At 39.2% G+C, this 21946-nt stretch overlaps 1 protein-coding gene across 1 annotated transcript in view; it reads left to right on the forward strand.

Moving 5' to 3' along the window:
- Positions 1-5510: 5510 nt before the first annotated feature.
- Positions 5511-21946, forward strand: part of LOC121951030 (receptor-type tyrosine-protein phosphatase F) — a 214120-nt gene continuing 197684 nt past the window's right edge. The window contains exon 1 of the mRNA XM_042497199.1: positions 5511-5975. The gene's annotated coding sequence lies outside the window, so the exon portion shown is untranslated. The remainder of the gene's footprint in view (positions 5976-21946) is intronic.

Consider the following 21946-nt stretch of genomic DNA (forward strand, 5'->3'; position numbering starts at 1 on the left):
ACTTGCTACTTGCCTGCCTTGATTTAGGACTTGACTTGAGACAAAAGACTGTATAAATAGTGGATGTAGACATCATGACGTCACCCCTTGGTTTGTGGATTTCTGTTCTTAAGCCTTGAGTTCTGCATTTCGGCTGTCCACATCTTGTTTTGTATGGAGCATGAATAGACAATATTTGGACAAGAGAGGTCGGAGCTGTGGAGGAACGAAAGGTAGATCTGGCTAAGACTGTAGCAATGCCTTTCAGACAGCCTGTCACCCCGACCTTAAATATGCATAACTTTGGGAACCTACGTATGTTGTCATAACTGCTGAAATTAGCTCTAGAGACCAACCGGGTTGTAAAAATGTTTATTTCTGCTGTAGAGGTGGGCATTTTCATTTGGGGGTCTATGGGGATTTACTCCATTTTGGAGCCAGCCTCAAGTGGCCATTCAAAGAACTTCAGTTTTTGGCGCTTCCTCATTGGCTTCTTTTCAGCCTCGGAGGGTGCCTCTTGCTTGAGACTTGAGAGTGCAGAGACTTGAGATGTACCTGTGACTTGCATAACAATGACTTAGTTCCCCCGCTGCACTCATCCAGGATACAACACCTGTGCATATGCAATATACATTTTGGATAATATGGCCACATACCACCATCACTGCAACACTGGCAGTCATACCTCTTGAGAAAGGATAATCAAGCATGCAGTTCGCCTACTGCTGATTGTGTAAATGTTTCAGACTTGTGGGAATTTGTATTTTTGCTCAGAGGGCTGTATAGTGAATACATACTCTTTCTTATAACCCACCAGGGGGAGTGAAATGTGGTACCATACAGCAAATGGCCACATTTATTTTTAACACATCATCAAAATATCCTCAGTCACCATGAAAATCAATGTGTTGGTCTTATTTCTTTGCCACACAAGTTTCTTTTTAAAGAGACAGTACAGTTACTCTTTTAAAATGTGCTCACGGTCTACATTCTGCTCTTAATGATTCTTTACAATATGGATCATGGACAGAAAAGTAACTGCACTAGCATTAAATCATCCTTCAAACCATCAAGCACCAACTCAGGGGCTTCGTGATAGAAACAAATCTCTTTACAAGTAATTTTTCCCAACTAATTTCCCCATAGAGTTCAATAAAAAAAATTAATAAGGAGGAACAGCTGATAAAGGGAACCATGTATGAAGCTTCATTTCAGGAGTATTATGGTTGGGGGGCTGATTCGGTACCTCAGATCCTTTTTGATTTGCAGTAATTTAGCCAACCATTTATTCCAAATTGCAGCAATAATTAATAGCAGGAAGTAGTTTAGAGTGGGAGTTTTGTTCAATTGCTCTGATGGATATAAGTTGTTTAATTGACTGAAAAAAATTAGTTTTAAGATCCTAAATGGCATTCCTTAATTTAATTAAATAATTGACATCCATGTGCAAAAGTGTGCAGATTTTTGTGAAGCCAAGTTGGATGGAAATAAGTTTGTTATGTATGATTCAACACCAAGTGCCATCAAAAATGTGTTGCTCAGCTAACGTTTGGTGCTTCGGGTAGAAAAAGTGTTCTTTGGTGGATGCTTTTATTCAATATCTGGCAAGGGCAAAGCCTGGTTGGCCCCGACGGACTCTTTAGCACCATAGCTACAAAAAATAAAAAAACAGCACAAGACATCTTCTTTGACCTTCACAGGCAAAGGTTGTTTATAGGTCTGCTCCACTGTCCGCATGAGATGTCTGCGGCTGAAAAACAGGTCTGGTGTTGGCCACAGGAGATACGTAACAGCATTATTGAGCGCATGCACCAATTTCTCTGTCTGGCACCTACATATTGATGGTTGTTGTATCAACACAATGGCTTTCCTCTGAGTGTAATAGCGCTGGCTGGGTCTCTTATTTGTCTGACAGGATCCTGTTCCTGGAACATTGTGTACTGTCCAATGTTATCATTTGTAACCTAAAAGGAACAGAATTCCCTTTCACTCACTTTGAGGTCACATAGCAACTCATTTTGCAACATGTACTTAATGTGTATGTGTATGTCTGCTTGAGTGTGTGCCTGTGTGTGTGTGTGTGTGTGTGGCGAGCGGAGCACCAACCCAGATCGCCCGATTGCAAGAGACATTTACGACAAGGTAAAACTTGTGTAAACGTCATTTGCACCAGTCATTAGGAAGGTGTGGCGGATAGCCGGGCTGCAGTTCAGCGGGAGTTTTGCCAAGCTAACGATTGATCATGGTAAGGTTAGAAGGCGGAGTAGATGGGATGTCAAAATCCTAAAGATATTCAGGTCCTCATTACTGGGGGTCACAGCATCCATGCCCTGCACGTTCAGCCGAGTCGCTTGAGTGCTCATGCACTAACAGCCAAGCTGCACTGTAAGCACAGCCCTCTCTCTGTGCCCATTACATCGCTTCACTTATGAATTCTGTAGTTCCACAAATCTGTCCTTGATTGCCAGTTGGTTGCATTAAAATTGGAAATGCCAAGGTTAGATTTGATGTATTTTTTTGATACCATCTGCAAATATGGAAATCACAGTTTAAGTGAAATGACTGCAAAGCTTTAGGTCTTTCTTAAAGGGATAGTTCTGATTTTTTTAAGTGGGGATGCAGACACACACAAATCAATTCTCTCAAACAGGCATTTATTGGGCATTTCTGTCTCTCTGAAGTATCCCCTCCTTATCATGCTGTGAAAACTATTTGTAGGAATATACATAATGCAGAATGCATCAACACATTGTACACAATGTAATATGAAAGAAAAAATACAAAAATGGCAGCAAGTGTAAATATGAGCAACAAAAGTGGAATAAAATACCTTGTTGACTACTTGACATGAAAAGAGTTTCTCAAAGTCCTTAAAAGTCCTTTGGCAGCTCTCCAATCGTCCACTTCGGCAGCAGACATTAACAAACAAAACGTCGAGCTTAGCAAGACATCCTCCACGCCATGCTCCACACTGCACTATACACAGTCTATTCATGGACATTCGTGTCTCCACAGCGATACATGTAAGGAAACCATGAACTAACATCTCAGGAGCTTCAGCCTTAGCAATCATGTCCATTTTACCTTTTACACATCAACTTAATCACATGAGATTTACATTTTTACCTTAAGAAATTACATTATTTATCCTTGTATTTATCAAATTGTGAACTTGGTTATGCATCATGTACTTTTTAAACCGAAGATTTTTTAACAACACTTACATGCTGTACTCATTCATAGACAGTGTATTGCATACAGCAGATGTCAGTCGGCATGCCTCCAGTTTGGAGAAGCAGGCGAGTCCAACATGGAAGCCAAGCAATACACTGCTGTGGATGGGGGCCTCCAACTAAACATGTTTTAGCCACCAAAAAACGTTTCACCCCAAAAAAGTCATCATCAGTTAATGTGTATGCTCTATGTATTTTCACAGCTTTACCTTTTTGTCAGACAGACCATTTTGAAGTGAAAGCCGTTAACAGCTTCAGTTCTCCATCTGTGCTCTTGTCCAGTCCACCAGACTCCACTGAGAAAACTGTCATTTTAGCATCTCTGAGCAAATGAGCTGCTGGTTTAACTGCTGCTTTGATCTGTTCGTTAGTTTGCAAAATTTTGTGACTTTGGTGAATCTGAACTAACCATTTTAAACACCAAAGTCTCACAAAAACACAAAGAAAATACTGATCAAGGTAGCGGTTGACCAGCACCTCTTGTGTTCAGTGATGTTAAATTACTGTTTTTCTTAGAGGAGTCTGAATTTGAAGAGGAGCAATATAATGGCTTCGTATTCCTGCTGGACACCACCATCTGACATTAACCTAAAGCAGTGAAAACACTCACATTATAAAGTACATTTTAACTGATATTGATTTTTTTAAGTGGCTATAATATGTTTTGTTGCTGACCCCTCCAAAGCTGTAGCTTGCTTAGCTTCCATGTTGAACCAACCTGTTTCTCCAAACTAGGGTCGTGTTCACTGCTGTTTGCTGTTTGTAATATTCTGTCTTTGGATAAGTACTCCATACAACCCCATTTACAAATATCCAAAGTACCCCTTTAATATCTTTTTTTAATATTCAAATGTGAACAAGTTGCAAAACCATTACAGTATTATTATTCTGGTTTGAGATAGCTTGTTAACATGCTTGTGTCACTGATCTGTGGGGAATATTTTCTGCAACCCTTTTCCCATGGCTGTGTTAAAAAACAAAACAAAAAAAAAACAATTTCAAGTACTGGTAAAAAAGCCAGAAAGTTGGCCTGCGCGTATAAATTATAAATTACAGTCTTGTCCTGAGAATTCACAAGGTGAGCACAAGAATGAGGATGGGGAGAGGGGCTGTAGATGCATTTTATTGCTCTAGAAAATATAAATAATAGGGCAGTATTTATAATTTTTCTATTCTCAGTGATGATTCATGACTTTGCTGATTGCAACAGGCTCCCAGAGAGGGGCCTGGGGACCAACTAAATTAGCTGGAGGGGCTCCCCAGGAAAATGAGGAAATATTTAATTCCACTCGTGTACTGAGTGAGTTTGTTAAGTAGTTTGTGTTTAACAGTGGTATTCAGATCCTTTACTTAAGTAAGAGTACTAATACCACACTGTAAAAATACTTCTGCATTAAAATGTGCTTAAGTAAGATTGACGTATATGCAGGAAAAGTGCTTAAAGTATTATAATAAAAGTACCAAATGCAGCAACATCTCAAAAAACACCCCAAAACTCAAAATTGTAAAAAAAAAAAAAAAAGAAAAATACCCCCTAAACTCAAAATTATTTAAAAAACAGCAACAACCAAAACATCTTAAAAAAATCTAAATTATAAGAAAAAAAAGAAAATAACAGCCACCCAAAAACCTCAAAATTATATAAAAAAACACCCAAAAACCTAAAAAAAGAAAAAGATTTACATGATTATCAAAATAGTCTGCAATGAATTTCCTGCCAATCATCTGATTAATCAACCAATCATTACAGCTACACTTGCATTGAATGTTTTGATATTTAATTCATAACAAAACATCATATCTAGTACTCTTCATATAATTTTTATGCAAAAATCTTAACCTGGAAAGTAACTAAAGCGTTCAGATCAATGTAGTGAGGTAAAAAGTACAATATTTTCTTTTGAAATGTAGTTAGTTAAAAGTATAGTGACATGCAAAGAAAATATTAGGCTGCAAGTACTTCAAATTTGTACTTAAGTACAGTACTTGAGTACATGTATTTAGTTACACTCCACCACTGGCTCTCCAGCATTTTCTATATCGTGTTTTTTACCTCTAACATCACCTAAGGCAGAGTTTCCTCGTTGCAAATGTGGTTTCATTGTCTCTTTTGAGCAGGTGCATGGCGCAAACAGAGAAATAATGACGGGTTTGAGTCATGTGTCTGGTGCATGTTTTCAGAGGCTGCAGGACTTAAGGGGCAGGAATGAATGGACACAGCGGCGAGTGTAGCCGAGTGAATCCGAAAATCCTGCTGACCGACCTGTATGTGTTTTCACCACAGAGGCAGAAAGAAGCGTGACTGTGAAGGGAGAGACGTAACAACTCCCCTACCTTCCACAGCTCCTTCTGTGGGGAGGACTATGTGCGGACTCACGAATTAACTTGCAAAAAAAGAGAAGAAATTCATTCGCAGGAGAAGAAATAACATTTGTTCTCGCCTTCACGCGCGCAGGCAGCGACACTCAACACTTGAGCGGAGCTGACGTTAACCCGTTAGCAGCGAAACACGGGAGCTGCCACGAATAGATCCAGTATCCACGACCCCGGTCGGCCGACCGGGATAGGACCTCGTGTTCCTCTGGCAGTGGACTCGTATCTTTTCTGCCCGTCTTCTTTTACACTCTGGGTTGGCTCTAACTCTCGTGTTTTGTGGCTGTTCATTACATGAAGTGGATTTTTGTGCTTGCTGCAAACTGAAGACGGGACTAGTGGTTCAGAGAAGGAGAGAAATGCCAACGGCGGTGACAAAGAGGAGATTCAGTAAGTGCACCGTTATCTTTTTTTCAATGTCCCCCATTGAACTTGAGACGCAGCTTTTAGCTCTGCCATTAGCGAACTTGCTCATATTGTGGTAACGGCAGTCATTTGCCTGCTTTTTTAGCGTCTTTTATGAAGAGGAAATACTTTGAAAATGTTTTTTTTTAAAGGTGTAACGGTTAAATATTGCAAGTCTGCACCGTCTGGCAAAACCAGGTCTCCGGCTAAACGCCAGACAGCCACGCACACAGTTTGTTGCTGTTTTTATTTATGCTAACCCTGAATGTACGGCTAACAACAACTTTTATTTCAATACCCGAACGTGAGCGGATAATTATGTGTCTGCTTAAACGAGTCTCGCAGAAATAGTCGGTCATTTTCACCGAATACCACAGAAATGAAGGTGAATGGCACACTTTTCGTCTTAATTACTTATTTCACAAGTGTTTTCGTCACACAAACCTGCGCAGAGTTTGCAATAAACTGAGCGCAGGCACTTTTCAGTCAGCACATTGACGTAGCTGTAGTCTTTGCAGGGATGAAAGCTTCAATCAAGCAGAAAATCTGTCGAGAATCACTATTGAAATAATAAAAAGCAGCTGTGGTGGTCTGTGGTGCGCGAGCTTGTCCTCACCCCTATTTTTTTGTCTAATTGCATTGTCCCATTTTTGACCTTATATTAATGTGTTTTGCCATAAGATGTCATAGCTCTCTCCCAACCTGTCTTTTCCTTCATGTGTGCGCGTGCACGAGTGCGTGACCATGTCAGCGAGCGCCTCCGGCAGATGAAATCTTTTGCTCTTTCTTTATTTAATATCACCACAGACAGGTATCTGAGTTCTTGCGTCCTTTTCTGTTTCAGAAATCTCCTGTAATGTATGTGTCATTCATCTGCCCTTAAAAATCAGTATTACTGCAGCACTGGCTGGAGACAGGTTTGATGTCATGAATTTTCTCCTTGCAGCTGAGGCAGAAGCATTTCAGCAATCAGCTATTAGGTAATTTAATTGTCAAGCCATTTTTTGTGACAGCTTTTGCAGGTGCGCCACTTCATCCGATAGCCTAAAGCCCTCCTGAACAGATCTGAAATAGGGGGAGTGTTTTTTTCCCACTGGGTGGATATACAGAGAGATTCACAGCATTGCATCAAGCCCGCAGCCCTTTTTTGGTTTATTTAAAGAAAGGATTGGAAGCAGCAAGAGTGACATGCTGAAGTAGCCTCATGGCCATCCTTTATCAATACATGAATCCGATTATAGCTGTCACAGACACAATGAAGAGACCTAACCATGAGCCAAACTGTAACAGGATGATACAGGGTGGGTTAGTTTCTTGGAATTGCATCAGAGGCTTTCTGCAACTGAATCCTAGGCCCTGCTGCATGTTTGGGTTTCTAACCTTCGGCTCCTGCTTGCTGAAAAGAAAGTGACATGGTGTATTTCTGCTCTAGATTCAGGGTAATTTAATAGTAAAATGTCATATAGGTGGTAGCTTTCACAGCAGAGGCCTCAGTGGGACAGCATACTGTAAAATATTACGGCTTTTGCATGAGGGCTATTCCGTCGACACCGGAGAATACATGCAGATTAAGCAGCGGAGTCTCACTGTAATTTCTTTCATAATGCAAGTGACTCTCCCTGGTGCTGTTTGGATCTTGGATTCAGTTACCTGTTGTTATCTGTATAGATATTTCATCATTTAAAGCTGTGTTGACAGTGCTGTTAGGTGCCATGCTGCTGAAGCATTAAGGTTTTCCTCAATCATGTTGTAGGGAAGCTGCAGGGTTTCCTTACTGTGTTTATTCTCCTGTTTATTCTCTCATTTTGTGGACTGTGAACGCCATTATGCAGTCAATGAACATTTTGGCATTTTCTTTAAAATATGCTAATATGTTTTAACATGGTTTGGTGTTTATTTGCTGAATACTGACACATTCCCGCAAGCTATTAGTCCTACTTTCTACTCCAACCACTTGAAACCAGAATTTATTCAAGAGAAGACATGACTTATTTGACCTAATCCTCATGACTCCGGAGGGATTACAGGGTGGCCCACAATGGATCACCAAGTTGCTTTCTTCTTTTGTTTCTTGACAGAAGAGTCAACAGTTCATTTGGTGTCTGGTTTTTTTAAAGAATGCCCCTGAAAGGAAATAGCCTGGACCCTTAGCTGGTGACGTCTTCTGTTAGGAGTAAAGCTAGGTTGCATAGAAACAATCGGCATACATCAGCTAGCTCACATTGCAGCCACCTCAACTGTAATGCTTGTTTTGCGGTTTAACTGATACACAAAAGAAATTTCAGACCTTTTTTTACTCTTTATTTATTTTTGGTTAGTTGATGTATGAAGACTGATGAAGAGGAGAATGTACATTTTATCCGTTTCTTAACTGATTGTGATTAAAATAACCAATATGGATGTAAATAAACTATAAATGGCATCAGAATACCTCTTTGTTTTACTTGTTTTTTGGGTATCGTTCCTCTCATGGAAAAACCTGCACGCTTCTCACGGTCATGGAAAACCTGGAAAAGTCATGGAATAATCACAATTACAAAGTCATGGAATTAGTCAAATTCGTGGAATTTTGTTTTGTGTAAGAAATTGTTAGAGTAATTTTCTGTGAATAGCATTCCATGCTAGGGGTTGCAATCTGTAAGCACTTCCCTTAATCGATTATTGGTAGGATTAATGTTTAATTAATCGGTTAATTATTTGAACATTATTTGTAACAATACCAAATGTGATTTTGCCTCAGCAAAATTTTTTTCATATACTTTGCATTGCATAGTCTATCGATTAATCAGTTGAATTTCACATGTTTAATTAAAGTAATTGCAACCAATTAATTGATTGTCAATTAATTGTTATCATACCTATTCCATACAATGGAACATAATGGCAAATTTATTATCTGGAGCTGGCGACGTATCGTTGCTCTAAAATGCGTAAGTGTGTGACAAAGAGAATTTTGACAAATAATTATCAGTAATGTGGATATAATTGGGTTAGATGTCGGTCTGCATTCAAGGAATTCATTGTCCATTAATCTGTCGATTATTTTCTCGATTAATCAATTAGTTGTTTGGTAAAAAATATCAGAAAATGGTAAAAAACCTCTTTCCCCAAGATGACGTCCATAAATGTCTTGTCTTGTCCACAACCCAAAGATAGAGGAGCAAAGAAACCAGAAAAAATAATTCACATTTAAGAAGCTGTAATCAGAGAAGTTTGACTTTTTTTTCTTAAAATATCACTCAAAGCGATTGATCTGATTGTCAAATTAGTTTGCGATTAATTTAATAGTTGAAAAATAATTGATTAATTAATAATAATCAAATTTAAGGCAAATAAGGGCGCAATCTAAGTATGGAAAATAACTTTACCTTACTTTAATGCCATCTTCAAAACCCTGAAAAGACCACACTTATTATATTACGATATCCAAAATCTAACACAACAACTTGTCTCATATCACAATATCAATATGATATTAAATTGTTGCCCAGCCCTGAGATGGAGTCTGATATGTTTGATAAAGACTGGGCTACTTGGGCAAGAAAAAAAATGACTGAATTCCTTGAAAAGCCATGAAAAAGTTTTGAAATTTTGTCCATTAAAATGTCCTGGAACCCTGGGCCTGCCAGTAAATTTGGGAGCGACATCTGTAACTGGTGTTTCATTTTGAACACTGGTGGCAGTGCTATTCTCTTTTTCAACTTTTCAGTGTCAAATTTTGCCTTTGTTTGGGTTTATTCACATTTGCAATGCTCTATCTGTTGTGTTTGTTGTCCCGGGTAAATCCTTGGCCTGTGTGAGCATTTTGTATGCAGTTGTGTTGGGTATTTCCTAGCAGGCCTGGTCTGGGGCTAGTAGCCAGAGCATCTGCCTCAGCTTCCTTGTATGCCGGTGCTCGCTGGCAGAGGCCGGGCTGAATGGCACTGTTAAAGAAAACCAGCTCCTCTGTGGCCACACACTGAAAAACCACTCGGCACAACCCTCTCCCGACTGACGCTTTCTCATGCTTTCCATATGGGTAAAATCTTGGTAATTTCAGGGCCCCGGAGTTATAATGAGAGGTTTTGCCCTGAGTGTGTTGGTCTGTGGTGGGCGGGATCAGCGTTTCTCGGCTTTATGGGGGATTATAACTGCTCTGAGATGCCTCACTGGCCCACTGTCAGGGCGTTGGCACAGAGAAACCGAGAACTCTTTTTAACTAGGGAAACTGGTTCAAACTGGTTGTGATCGGACTCTTTGGCATGGGGGGCACAGAAGCCAGACGATAGTTTAAAGCTGCAAATCAAGCTAGTTACTGTTGAATTCAGCTTCAGCTACAGATAGGAAGTGTGCTGAATTTCTGCTTAGACATCAGTTTGCTTTACTCTTCCCTCTATATAGGGACCCCGCAAGCAATCGCCATTGTCCTGTTTAGCATCCAGTCCCCACATAAAGGCAGGCTGCTCTTAGTAGTATGCTTGGTGGATTTTTAACAATGCTTGTTCCTTAACGTCAGCCACATAAAGGCAAAGAGTGATTTACTACTCTGTCTGCAAGGGTAATGTTGGAGCAATTTGACTGCTGATTGAAACCAGGTCTCCCATTTCAGAGTCCACTGGTGGCATTATAAACCATTTACACCGATGTTTTACAGGGCACCCCTGCAATGGGGAAAGTGGAAACAGACGCACGGCCTAAAAATGGCCCACGCTACCACAAGAAGCCTATTTTTATCCATTCCTGGTGTGATTTGTTGTCTTTACTTCAAAGTATGTTGGTGCAGCTGATTGAAGTGGTGAATATGGATGACATTGAAAGGTCAAATGTTAATCAGTCCTGTTTCTCATTTAAGCACAAGGACCTCCGGTATATAAGGGGTCCGTCTGCTTTGGATTATGCAGCCTTTTCTGCGAGCGTTAGAGCTTTTTTTTCCTGCAGCCATAAACGCGTGAGTCAGAGCTGCAGTCCAAATTCTGTGTAGATTGGCTCAAGCAATTTGCTGTGTCGAGACCTTATGACTTCTTTGCACTTGTTCTGTATCAACATATGTTAGGAGGTAGCCATTACTTAAATGGACCAAGCAGACTTAATTACATTTTTACCACCTAAGCCTTAAAAAACACACAACTCATTACAGAGTCAAAGTGCTGCTGAAGAGCAAGAGGAGAGAGAGTGCAAAGACTAACGAGTGAAGGACACTGAAACTTGATTGCCGAACCTTTAGGATGCCAGTTTTCTGTTAATGCCACTGTTAATGACTAAAGCTCAACATTAGCTGCAGCTGCTTCACAGTGAAAGCATTCCAGTAAAGATAATTGGCTATATTGTGAAGCAGCTACAGTGTGTGTTGAGTTTCAGTCATTAATAGTGCCACAATTAAATTTTATTAGCTTTGGGGAAAAGGTTAAAGGTCGTGTGACGCTGCATTTGGATATTTTCTTTTTGTCTTTGTGAACCGATTGCCTTTATACAACTGATAGTTAAGATATCACCATCATAATAACTACACTTGGCATTAGAGCTGCGTGATCATATCATATTTGCTCAATTGACTTGGATATGTCACACAAATACACAATTTTAGAAATCAAAGATAAGAAGTAGGTCAAGGTTTCAAGTCCTCAGCTTACTACGAGCTGACTGCTCAAAAATATCACTGCTCTTTTTTGCCGTCGAGAGATTTTCTGATGTGAGAAATGGAACTTTTAACTGTGAAATATCATAATCACAATATGCAGTTAGCCGCCCATTGGTATGCACAACAAAGTCTGCAGTGAGATGTAGAAACTGTTGCTATTCATCTGCTGTCCCTGTGATCTCGGATGGTCCCAGATGGCTTTGCATTCTCGCCACACAGGCCATCTAATTAAAACTTTTAACCACCAAACACATAAAAATGGATTGTGTACAGGTGTTGCGATTGTTTTAGTATTTATCCTTGCTTGCCATATAAGGATACTTGCATATCTACTTGCTCATTTTACCTCTCTGCATTGACATTTAAGAGGAATTATGTGAAGCATTTCATTTTGTGTAGAATGCTCACTGCAGCTGTAAATGGTTGAGATAAGATACAAAAAGTGTGTTTACCAAGCTTGTCTTAACGTCAGTGGCATTACTAGTACAACCACGTGAGATAGATTATTATTTTTGTCCAAACATAGTACTTACAGGTTTATGGGCGCTTAATGAGTTTAGTGCTTTCTCATGACATGTCTGCTGGTAGTGTGGGAAGACTGCTTTTTCATCAAGGTAATAAACACAATGCAGTGTGTGTGTCTGCAGTGCCTAGCCTTGCTGTTTTTGTGATCAAAAGAAAATATTCTAGACCTGAAATAATAAGCCTTTTCAATTATTGATTAATCATTAAGCAGACAAAACAAATATTTGCACTTTCTGGCTTATTAGTTGTGAGGATTTGCTGCTTTTCTGAGTTATTTATCATTTTGAATATTTATGCTTTGGACTGCTCAGTTAAAACAAGCAATTTAAAGACTTTAAGGCTGTACAGATTTATGGGTCGGTCGTCAGTTTTTGGCTGACATTCACTTTGTGAACTGCCATTGGCCCTTTGGCAAATTAGATGGCATTCATGGTATTCACTGATGGCAGATGCCGATGTTTTTTTCTGTTGTGTCACATTAGTTTTGCACAGGCAAAATTTGGCATCCCATGGACAATAGAAAACATGTTTGAGACAAAAAGACATCTTCCTCTGGATGCTGTCCTGAAGAAAGGATACAGAAAACTCACTATCGAAGCGAAGGGGGAAACACCCTAATTTTTCCCTGATAATGCTACATCGTGAAAAACAAATCTGTTATGACGGTCAGGATGAGAGCTAGTTAACAGCAGCCAGAACTGACAGCTAACGGAGGTTACATCGAGTTACATTATGATTCATTCAAGCTCTCTTCGGTACAAATGAGTATTGAGCGAAGTTACATTATAACGTTGTCATGATGTGTTCAAATGTAATCTTGTAAATGTAGTATTTGGCATGAAACTTGAATACAAACAGTTGCTTGACGGAGGGATTTGTTGATGTTTTCACAGCAATATAGTAAAAAGGCGTTTAAATCAGTTATTTAAGAATGTTTTTATGTGAAAGATGGTAATTTTATGGTAATGTGTAATGAAGGGCTGAATGACTTAGAAACAGATGAGGTATATATAATGAACATTTCTGTGTTTCCATGGCTCAAAAGGGGGGATATTTAACAACAAAACAAAATATGTAACAACAGCAAAACATTTGTATCGGCTAAACCAAGTTGTTATTTTAAACATGGCCAGAATTTTATAATTGTTGCATTCCTAGAAAACATCATCTGGGGTTCTCAGAACTTGGTAATCAAAGGTTAGTATGGGCTTGCCTTGCGCAGTAGCTTGATTCTCACAATATCACTAAGTTTCTGCAAACGTTACAGACACAAGCACACAAGAATCCACCTTGTGGCTCCAAGTAACATGTTTGTGTCAGCATCACCATTGGTACGGACCAATCAGCGTCTTGCAAAGGGCTAGCTGACAGCTGTGGGTTTGATTTAGGTGTGTGTGATGAAACAGGAAGGCGACTGTTTGTTCAAAACAATAATGGCGACTTCCAAATAGGTTGTTGTAGATTCTGCAGTTACATCAGTTACATCAGAACTGAAGAGCATTCATTGAAAAAAGAGCAAATAATGATACTGAAGGATTTTCTCGATGGAAAAGATGATTTTCCTCTGCTCCTGACTGGCCCCTGATAGACGGTGATAGACAGATGGTTCTTCCTGCCTTCATTACCTGCCAAGCATTTTTTTGAAAGTGTCTGCCCTTTTGCCAACAGTTTGCAGTGACGGTTTCTCACACAGTTCTGTGTAACAAACCATCTGGCACGTTAGGTTAAGTATCGGCCTCATATTATAATTTATGGGTTTGACCATTTAGAACATGAGGAGATTAATAAATGGTACCAAAGTTCAGTGTAACCTGATGATAACAAGAGTTCTTGGGGGATAACAACACATTGTACCCTTTTACTGTATAAAATAATGGACATAGCTGCTGTGATGTCACCCACTGGTTTGTGGACTGTTGTTGTGAAGCCTCATATTCGGCGTTTTGGCCGTCTTCATTTGGTTTTTGGAGACAGAAGTGACCATATTTGGATGAGATGGAGGAGTGATGGGTGACATACCCTTAATTGTGTAACTTTGGGCCTTAATAAAATGTAAACAGGTGAATTATAAAAGAATATACCCCCATACAGCTGCTGTGAGTGTTGAAATAAGCTTCAGAAACCTAAACTGTTTTGTGAACCAGGCTGTAAACATGTTTATTTCTGCTGTAAAGTTGTGCATTTTAATAATGGGGGATTTACTTTGTTTTGGAGCCAGCCTCAAGTGGTCATTCGATAAACTGCAGTTTTGTCATTTCCACACTGGCTTCATTTTGCAGCCTTGGAGGTTGCTGCTTGATTGAACTCTTTAGTATCATTTAAAGCAGCGTGCTTGATCTGATACATGGGATGAATCAAACAGTTGACTCCATTTACTCAGTATTCGTCAAACAATGCGGTGGTGTTCAGCTGAAGTGATCCTGTTTTGACACCACATGTGGTTGTTTTTGTTGCATTGTAAAGCGCTGCTTTTGTTTTGTGTCATCATGCTGAGAAACCACTCAAAAAGGGACAAAACTGTTGGTTCATTATGCGCTCTCAAATATTATACTTTTATACTTTCATAAAGTTGAGTGTCATAGTAAATTGAAAAATGAAATATGAGACTCATTCTCAGGCAGTCCTTATTGTTGCAGTGTTGAAAATATATAAAATGGTGATGCCACTATAATGCATAAAATCCAACTGCGAATTTTATGAATCATTAGAGCCCAAATAGCTTCATGTCTCTACAGTTGCCACTTGTGGGTTATTACATCTTTTGCTTGAGATCCTAACGCAGATTATGTATGGATTCTCATGCAGGGTTATGACACAGTGTTATCACTGCATCTGTATCGGTAAAAATACCAGGGAGTTGACAGGAACATGCGACATGCGTGTAAGACCTCAGTGCTTTGGCTTTGCTCAGTCAGCAGAAGTGCACAGATGACGTACTCTTTCATGTCAGACAAATGCTCGATGTGGACAAATGGAGCAGCAGCTCAGCGGCTGGTGTCATTCATTTTGCTTATCATTGTCAACCTATTCTTTCCAGGTTCTCATCTAATTAAACCCCCCCACCCCCCCCCCCCACACACACACACACACACACAGACTATACTAGAATTGATGCAGAATATTACATGAAGGTCAAGCTGTCAGCAGTCTTATCAGGCCGGACTTAAATGGCAAATAATTCAATGCTTCAAAAATGGAACAAATGTGACAGATTCACACAGCTTATTTAGATTAAATGTTGAACGCGATGAACAATGAGCATGTTCTCACGCTGAGCTTGGCCTGGATTCTCAATGTTTATCAACAGCACTATATATCACCAGTGTAGTCAAGCAAACCTACACTTTGAGAGATGGAAAACATGCCCTTCTGCTCTTGCATTTATTGTCCAATATTGACACTTAACATGCTGTAACACTTGCCTTTGCATAACTGACAATTGCATAGAAATCTGACATTTGACAGTCATGAAGCTATTCTTTATTTATGTTGTTTGAGAACCAATCGTGACTTTGCATGTTTTAGCTTGCACTCTTTCTCACATTGGAAGGATGTCAGCACGTCTTAGTTTTCCCTGTTATTTTTCTTTAAAAGCTTCTTCCCTCCAGGGAGTCTCTGTCCAAGTCATTACCAGTTTTGGCGAGAATATGGTTATACAAGCACACGGACAGTCAGAGATTTAGTGTGCACTTTCAGGTGCAAAAATCATGCTGACTGACTCAGCATCAAGACACTTTGTCAGGCCACTCCACCAGGTTGCTTTTAGCTTATGGGAGAGGTGAAGATAGTCCACGGCTTTAAGTTGGAACCATAATGCTTTTAGAAGGCTAACTTTATGGCTATTGTGTCAAGACAAGCCAAAGCGTTTTTTTGCTTATAGAAGCAAAAATTCAGCAGCTGACCATGTGTTGATTGTAGCAGTAAAGACTCTGACACAGGAACCCTCATTGCCACTAGCTGGGTGGCTAAAGCACAACAGTGAATAGCAGAAAAGTGCATGCCTTGCACTCCGTCTGCCCCGCTGATATGGCAGATGGATAGGATTTTAGGGAGTGGGGGTGGGGCACTTTGGCAGTGAGGGACAGAGATGACAGCTCCTCGTCCGTGGAGGGCTACCAAGGGCCTTGGCTCTGAGCACCTAGTGTGTCCTCCTGACAGAGCCTTGATGCCATCATAGACCATTAGCGGTGACAGCATGTCATCATGTCACGCTTGAGCTCATGGTCAAGCAATGAATAAGTAAGAGCAGGAAATAAAGATGGCACACTTAAATAAACATGATTTCGCTAATACCAGACTGAACATTTCGTCTCTCTTATCTGCATCACTTTTACAGTAAATCTCTCCTGAGTTTATAAGCCGCACAGATGATCCTTCATTTGCAATATTTCCAATGCTGTCCAAAAGTCGCAGCCTGTAGCTTTTGCTTCAAGCATACACTATCTAGAGAGCCCTCAAAGCCAGTGTTTGGGTTGTTTTTCAAGATGACATGATTTGATTTAACCCGAATGTATGACACAAGTGAAGAGTGGTGACTCTAATAAAGCCATGTAATGCAGTAATTCAGCCACTGAATTAAGGTCTGAGCAAGACTTCAAAAGAGTGCTGTCCTCACAACTCGGAAAAAAATTTAAAGACTTAAGTATAAGGCTACTTACTGTGAATAATTTACTCTCGGAGCTGTAGCTTTTGCTTGTCAAACGCTGAAATATGGGAGAAATTTTTCATATGGTCGGCCTATAATTTATCTTAAAGGTCTGAGCTGTTAACAAGTGATGTGGTCTTAAATTGTGAGAAATTTGAGATTGTTGTCACAGTCAATTTATCCACAAACATGCCTGTGACTGTTCATTCTCTTTTCCTTGATAACATTGGAATAAATTAATAAACTTGAGTCCTATTCGCAGGGGAATAGTATTACCAGGAGACCTTGTGTGATTTTGAAATTTCCACCGTCTGTTTTTTTCGTGCGTCACATTTGCACAGGATAAGCGATGTCTGTATTTTTACTGACATTATTCCCTTGATATGATGCACACAGTCATTTGTACCACCACTCTACACAACACAGAGACACTAAACAGCATCACTAGCAGTGTTGTTCAGTGTTAGACTCCTTTTTTCTTCTTAAAATGGGTTAAGCAAACAGAACCAATTCTGCCACACATTGTGACACGTTATCCATCTTATCATCTTTGGAGACTTCACTCTTCTGATTGATTTGAGCTTGCTTTTTCTGCAACTGGGTCTCCATGCTCTGTAGTGAGATGAGCCTCCTGCTGCCAAAATGCTGTCAAAACTTTGAAATTGTCAGGGAAGCGTGGAAGGAACAGAATACCTAAATGCGACCCCACATCACAATTATGCCGATTTGCTTGCGAATAATATTGTCACACGACCTTTGTGTTTGGCAAAATATGTTAGCTAATTTGCAGTTGAGGTACCCAGCTGATACTAGTTCAGTGTAAATGGAGCTATAGTTTTGGATATTTCCAAAATAAACATACAAAACACAAAGGGATGCACATGTACAATGTTACCCACAGAATTTGCAAACCTGTTGTGTGTACCCTGAGTCACAGGGTGGACAGTTGATGAGTTGATCTGATCAGTTTTGATCAAATCAGATGGGGGGAGGAGCATTTTGCTGTTCCATCTGTGCCCAGAGTATGCTCTGCGCTTCGAGACTGTGGTGCAATGAATAATGGAATGGTATATATATTTCAATAGTTCTTCTAATGGTCTAATGGTCAAGCTCCAAAAACCAAAAATCAGCAGATGGCAGCAGATGTTGTTGTGTTTTGGCATGCTGCCATAAATAAATAAATGTGTGGGAAATCCTGAAAGATTTTGTCATTAGATTTTGAACTCTGTTCAAAACTCTGTAAACTCTGTAAATACTGATATAAAAATAATGTTATCATTATCGCAGATAATCTTGTCCTTTGAGCCCATCAAAATAAGTGGTGTACTGTCTAACCACTTGCATCCTTGATTTTTTTTTCCAAAATACCTTTTGAAACATAAGACACATAACTATTCTCCAATGCTTGTTATGTAAGTCAAACCAGTGTGATATTTCTTGAATTAATCACATAGTATTTGAAGCTGAGAAAATTGCCCAGAGATAAGGCTGAAATTCGTAATACTTTACATCACAGACATGGTTTTACTGTTCCACTCTCATATCTCTGCACAAGTAAATGAAGTAACAGGGAATGAAGAATCACTGCTGGGGCTTTTGAACTTGCTTTTAATGGAATGTCCACACAGTGACCGAAATGATAAGTTGTTTCCCGTATCCTGTTTATATATAAATATGGGCTATGATAATATAAATGACCCAGTAGGTAGTTGCACATTACCAGCATTCATCAGACTCACATAAGTACGTTTCAAGGTTACACATTGTAGTGCAGAGCTGTCAAATTTTCCCTAACTGTAGTCAGAAAGTAATGGAATATCACAGCATGAGGTTACAGAACGGTTTAGGTGGAGGAAGGAGGGGAACTCATTTGGCTCTATCGGTAATAAATAGAATTTATTGTATATTTAATGTTTATGAACACTAGATAAATAGCTGCTTTCCATTTCAACAAGGTCTACAGGTTATGTTCCACTGCGGCACATCCATGGGTGCTGTGAATCCTTTATATATATTTATAGGGACAGATATACGAGCACAGACCATTCACTCAAACCTCAAATACTACATATCATAGCATTTACAGCCTGAGCTAATTTGCAGTGTTTATTGCTAGACGGAGTTTTATTAAAGAAAAACAGGGCCATACAAAATACATATGCCATTACACAAGATACAAACATAAATATTAAATACACATTAAAGTAAATGTGCCATAAAAGTACATAAAACCCAGCAGGATGACACCTGATCATCCATAACTACGTGCCTGATCAGATGCAGAAACTTGGATATAAAGTTGATCCTAGTTGTGATCCATTGCAATTCATATTTGCGGATAAGGAGAAGGTAGAAAGCGGTCAGTCCAAAAGAGGTTTTATGAAAAATATTTTACAGTTCCCCATAGATCAACCGAGAATATGTGAGCTAGAAATGTTTAACTGTGTTGTTGAATACCAAAGAAAATCCTGAGCATGTAGGTTTCCATTTATACATTTAATGATGTTATTGAATCCTAACATAAATAGTTTCTTTGGACCATGGCAGCAGTGAGTTATTACCAACTCCCAGTACCAAATTGTTATTGCATGGTTAGATAGCATCTTAAGAAAGTATATCAAGCTTTTTTGGACAAAAAAGGCTCTACACCCCAACCAGTACTTGATTTTGAAAGCAGATACCAGGGTTGCACCGCTCCAACGTTTTCAGTCCTGACACCTGTGCTTTGAATATTGGTCGATACAGAGTAACGATCTGAGTGTTAAATTCAAAAGCTATATGCCTCATTTTGTGGAAGTGACTGGGATCATTACTCCATGTGTAAGGCAACATCAGGGCTGACTTCACCATTGCTTTCCAAGCTTTGTTCAACAGAATTTAACAGTTACTTAGATGTAAATCTGAAATACCAACAAACTGCTGACAGGTTTGTTGTTACCTTGCTTACCTTCCTATGTGATCTACCAGTGCACTGCTGATGCATGACGTAGTACACATACGTTCAAAGAGATGGAAAGAGAGAATCAGTTCATTTTAATTTTAATTTTATTTTTTTTCATTGTTAAATACTTTGATAACAGAAAAAGTGAAGACGAGTAGAGGGACATATGAGCAGACAAAATAGATTATATAAAGAAAAACAGAGACAAAGGGTAAACCATTGAGAAAACGAAGAATCAGAGTGAAAAGAAAGGCCCCATTTTTACGATATCTCATCCAGCAATTTGAGTCAGTATCAGCCTAATATCAGTTTTGAATTTGTTAAGCCGATACCAATATCACTGTTTAAGAGTTTAAAAAAATCCGTTCTGGATATATTGGCTTTATTATTATTATTATTATTATTATTATTATTATTATTATTATTATTACTATTATTGTTATTGTTTTTGTCATTTATATTTAACACAATTTAAACAATTATTTTTTCAATAAGAATCCTTTAAATTTTATGTTGTAAGCAGGACATTTTTATCAGAAATTGAGTGCTCTCTGAAATGTACCATAAAAATTCCTGCTAGTCACTGACCAAAATAAAAAGCAAAAACCCATATAACATTATTAAGCTAGTTTCGGTTGTATATAAAATACATATATATATATATATATATATATATATATATATAAATATATTATTTTTGTTCTTTACAAAAGACAGCATATGATCTGGTAATGTCATAAATATATCCACTCAACTAGTATTCTACCCACTCTGTAAAATTGCTTGATTCCTTGAAACTGTCATAGGCAAGTCAAATAATCATTTAGTGAAATGATGCAGAATTCTTACTTGAATGGATGCAGTTGTTTTCCTCTACTGTAGGTATTTGGCCATATTGTATCCCTACCCAACAGACTAACAATAGTTTACTGTAGAACAGGCACTGCCATCTTCATCATCTTAACCGGGTTATTGTCAGCACTGAGTCATTATGCTTCATAACTTGATTTTTGGAACCCCTTGGTCACAGTTCAAACATTTTCCTTCACTGCCACCCTTTGTTTCTGTCTACCAGGAAGAGTCAAGAGAACCCTATGGACTTAGCAAGGTGAGATCCATGCCGCAGCTCCTCTAAAAGGGCAATGATTCATGAGCCTGGCTCTCCTGTCCCTGGGGCTGGGAGGAATAGCTGGCATTATCTTCTGCAAATGGGTTTGAAAATGCTCTTGGCCAGGTTGACCAGGGCACTGATTTATAGCTCAAGATGCGCTGAGCGGTTAGGCTCTCTTTTCCAGCATAGGTATGAGCACTCACCACGGCTGCATGCATGGACACGCACACACACATGTATATGCACACCTCCCCATTTCAGTGCTCACAATCTGTGCATCTCCAGTTTGCGCTGGTCATGTATTTAGAAGAGAAAAAGAACTAAATTCATGATGCCAAAGTTGTGGAGTGAAAGAAGTAGCCTATTGTTCTTAATACGTCAAGCACAAGGATAAGCAGTTTTTCCACCTATATCTTTCTCTGTCAAGGCCTATATAGAGATATGAACCTTATCCCTGACATGAAGTAGGAACCACTGTCAAAGAAATAGAAATTGCTTCCTGAAAATTGTTGCTTTTAATCTTGAATCTGGAGATAAAACTCTTCTCTCTGAAATAGTGTGAAATAGTGTGGTTAAGCCCTTCTGGATAGTTGAGTCTTAAGAAAGGCTGCTGATTGCTTTGTGTGTCTTCCACCCTAATAAGCTTTATATCCATGTCTGAGCTTTGGAGCCTCCCAGCAGTTCCGAATTTTCTCCTTTCAGACAGGTAATGTTGCCTACAATGTTTGAGATAATTAATTGACAGAGTAAACTGAAAATGTTTGAAAAAGCTTGAGTCGCTTGAAATGGCGCCGATTTATTCAAAGCCTTCGATTGTCACAAAGCAATTAGCGTGGCAAACAACTTCACTAAGGCTCCTCAGAAGGGCTATGAATTTTCTAGTCCTTCATAAGTCGGGACAAACTCCTGTCTGATTCCCACGCTGGTTCCTCTGCTTCTCACGCAAGCAGGCATCAGACTCATTATTAAGTCAACAAGGATTATGAACTGACTGATTGTAAGTGATAATCATGACGGAATAACCAGTCTGTTTTCACATCAAGCATGTTCTTTCCTGTGATTGTGTTTAGCCTTTTCTCATCAGAATAGCAGGGCCTGGCAGAACCAGGGGGGTGGG

Source organism: Plectropomus leopardus, chromosome 12, assembly GCF_008729295.1.
Source record: "Plectropomus leopardus isolate mb chromosome 12, YSFRI_Pleo_2.0, whole genome shotgun sequence".
NCBI classification, from domain to species: domain Eukaryota; kingdom Metazoa; phylum Chordata; class Actinopteri; order Perciformes; family Serranidae; genus Plectropomus; species Plectropomus leopardus.